The sequence below is a fragment of the Zalophus californianus genome, chromosome 6 (assembly GCF_009762305.2).
Source record: "Zalophus californianus isolate mZalCal1 chromosome 6, mZalCal1.pri.v2, whole genome shotgun sequence".
NCBI lineage: Eukaryota > Metazoa > Chordata > Mammalia > Carnivora > Otariidae > Zalophus > Zalophus californianus.
Window position 1 is genome coordinate 96,879,478 of NC_045600.1, and position 3,911 is coordinate 96,883,388.

The window sequence follows — 3,911 nt, forward strand, 5'->3', positions numbered from 1 at the left end:
ATTTTTAGGTTCTGTTCTCAGACTAACTTCTCTTAAATCATGGTTGCCAACAGGCTTCTTTGCCTGCATTCGATATAGATGAGTAAGAATGACTTTCTATCAGTATCACTCGAAGGAAGAAGTTTCCTAAAAGCTTCAAAAATTCAAATTTCATTTGTCACACACCATCTTTGGGCTGATCTGTGGTGGACGTTCGTTTTGAGGGCAGCTGACCTGCAGCCTGCGTACCACGCACCACCTCCTGTGGAAGCCTGAACGGGCCATGCAGCTTTCTCCCTTTGTCTCATAACCATGTCCACCAATGAGAATGTTAATTCACTAGCTGCTCACTGTAACAGATGCAAGAACAAGGGGAAAGACAGTACAGAAATGAGGCAGCGCCAAACAAAAGTTAAGGTGGAGCTAAAGAAAGCTAAGAAGGATGACCAGATGCTGAAAAGGGAAAATGTAAGCTCATTTCCTGATGAGACTAATTTTCTACCGCAGGAAACCGCAACAACCAGGGCACTGTAAATTGGTCTGTTGATGACATTGTCAAAGGCATAAATAGCAACAATTTGGAAAGCCAGCTCCAGGCTACTCAATCTGCCAGGAAACTCCTTTCTAGGGAAAAACAGCCCCCCATAGACAACATAATCCGGGCTGGTTTGATGCCAAAATTTGTGTCCTTCTTGGGCAGAACTGATTGTAGTCCCATTCAGTTTGAATCTGCTTGGGCCCTCACTATCATTGCTTCTGGGACATCAGAACAGACCAAGACTATGGTAGATGGAGGTGCTATCCCAGCATTCATTTCTCTCTTGGTATCTTCCCATGCCCACATCAGTGAAGAAGATGTATAGGCTCTAGGAAATAGTGCAGGTGATGGTTCAGTTTTTCAAGACTTGGTTATCAAGTATGGTACAGTTGACCTGCTGTTGGCTCTCCTTGCACAGTTCCTGTTATGTCATCTTTAGCATGTGGTTATTTCCGTAACCTTACTTGGACCCTTTCAAACCTTTGTTGCAACAAGAATCCTGCATCGCCATTAGATGCTGTTGAGCAGATTCTTCCAAACTTAGTTCATCTCTTGCATCATGATGATCCAGAAATATTAGCAGAACCCTGCTGGGCCACTTCCTACCTTACTGATGGTCCAAATGAATGGATTGAAATGGTTGTGAAAACAGGAGTTGTGCCCCAACTTGTGAAGCTTTGACTGAATTGCCCATTGTGACTCTTGCACTAAGAGCCGTGGGAAATATCGTCACTGGGACAGATGAACAGACTCAGGTTGTAATAGATGCAGGAGCACTTGCTGTCTTTCCCAGCCTGCTAACAAACCCCAAAACTAATATTCAGAAGGAAGCTATGTGGACAATGTCATCACATTGACATCACAGCTGGTCACCAGGACCAGATACAGCAAGTTGTGAATCATGGATTAGTCCCATTCCTTGTTGGTGTTCGAAGGTAGACTTTAAGACACAAAAGGAAGCGGTATGGGCTGTGACCAACTATACATGTGGTGGGACAGTTGAACAGATTGTATGCCTCGTTCATTGTAGCATAATAGAACCATTGATGAACCTCTTCACTTCAAAAGATACCAAAATTATTCTGGTTATTCTGGATGTCATTTCAAACATCTTTCAGGCTGCTGAGAAACTAGGTGAAACTGAGAAATTTAGTATAATGATAGAAGAATGTGGAGGTTTGGGCAAAATTGAAGCTCTACAAAACCATGGAATGAGTCTGTATACAAAGCTTCATTAAACTTGGTTGAGAAGTATTTCTCTGTAGAGGAAGGGGAAGATAAGCATGTTGTGTCAGAAACTACCTCTGAAGGCTATATGTTACAAGTTCAGGCTGGTACTTCTGAGACCTCTACGTTTTAGATTGTACAGATGAGGCAGAAAGTTGTTTGTTGTGTTTGGTAGAAGTTTGTCTTATTGTTTCTCTACTAAGAACTCTTTTTAAATGTGTTTTGCTATTGTAGCACTTTTTATAATGAAACTACGCTTGACCAGTTCCAAACTGTACAACCTGTATGAATCTTACCTCTCAGTCGGTTTCTTATTTCTAGGTGGAATCCCCTATCTTGCAGTGTCCTGTAAATAAAGATTAAATTCCACCTTTTTCTTTAAAAAAAGTTTTTTTTTCATTTGTTACCATTGGTACATTGCCATTTCTAAACTGTTCGCTGGCCAGGGACAGGATTACCATGATTAGCTTATTTTAACCAGTCCTTACTTTGTGAGCCAAGGATGGAGTCAGCTTTCTCCAAGTCACAAAGGCCGTGTAGGATAAGGACCAGTACCAGGACAAAATTGGAGATCAATGAGAAAGGAAGCTTGGCAAATGGATCACGGGTAGACACCAGGAATATCCACTGTCTATATTTTATCTTCCTTAAATTCCTGCACTACCCTTTCCCTCAGCCTCATACTAGCTTACATGCTTCTTCTTCCAACTTTAACTTGGGCAAAAAGGGAATACAGTCAATTCTTGTCATTCATAGTAGTGATGTTCTGTACTCTCTAAAGTTGCCACAAACACTAAATTAGTGATTACTGAACTATTGCTCTTAGGGAGAAGCCTTTAGATTCCAGGAGTTCTGATCACAACGTTTTCATTAACCAACCAATATATTTTCTTGTTTTATGTGTGTTTCTGTTTAAAGACATTTTACTGGGACACCTGGGTGGCTCTGTCAGTTAGGCGTTTGCCTTTGGCTCAGGTGATGATCACAGGGTCCTGGGATCGAGCCCTGCATTGGGCTTCCTGCTCAGTGGGGAGTCTGCTTCTCCCTCTCCTTCTGCCCCTCTCCCCTGCCCCCTGCTTGTACTCTCTGCTCTCTCTTGTACTCTCTCTCTCTCTCAAAGAAATAAAATAAAAATAAAGACACTTTACTTAATGTATATTGTTGATTCACTGACATAGAACTCACAGCCAACAGCACTATAACAGATGCCTAAAAACTACAAAAATATGTATTTTCTCCATAAAGCACATCACAACCTTCTTGAACTTAGGGACACTACCCCAAACTTCAGCACTCCCCTTGTGGGCCATTTTAAACAGTGAAATCACCCACAAAAAGCACAAAAATGGGAAAAACATGGTACCACTGGCACAAAAATAGACATATGGAACAGAATAGAGAGTCCAGAAATAAACCCACACTTTTATAGTCAATTAATCTATGACAAAGGAGGCAAGAATATGAAATGGGAAAAAGAGAGTCTCTTCAACAAATGGTGTTAGGCAAACTGGACAGCTACATGTAAAAGAATGGAACTGGACAACTTTCTTACACCTTACACAAAAATAAACTCAAATGGATTAAAGACCTAACTGTGAGACCTGAAACCATAAAATTCCTAGAAGAAAACATAGGCAGTAATTTCACTGATACCAGCTGTAGAAACATTTTTCTAGATATGTCTCCTAAGGAAGAGGAAGCAAAAGCAAAATTAAACTATGGGAACTACACCAAAATAAAGAACTTTTGCACAGTGAAGAAAACCAACAAAACAAAAAGGCAACCTACCGAATAAGATAAGATATTTGCAAATGATATCTCTGATAAGGAATTAATATCCAAAATATATAAAGAACTTATACAACTCAACACCAAAATAAATAAATAAATAAATAAATAAATAAATAAATAATCCATCCATTTAAAAACCAGACAGAGGACCTGAATAGATATTTTTCCAAAGACAATATATGGATAGCCAACAAACACATGAAAAAATTCTCAACATCACTTATCATCAGGGAAATGCAAATCAAAATCATAATGAGCTATCACCTTACACCTATCAGAATGGCTAAAATTAAAAAAGCACGAGAAATAACAAATGTTGGTTATTTGTTATGGAGAAAAAGGAACCCTAGTGCACTGTTGGTGGGAATGTAAGCTG

At 39.8% G+C, this 3,911-nt stretch overlaps 1 pseudogene; it reads left to right on the forward strand.

The window, feature by feature from the left end:
* Positions 1-291: 291 nt before the first annotated feature.
* Positions 292-1,877, forward strand: LOC113910222 (annotated as a pseudogene).
* Positions 1,878-3,911: the final 2,034 nt, after the last annotated feature.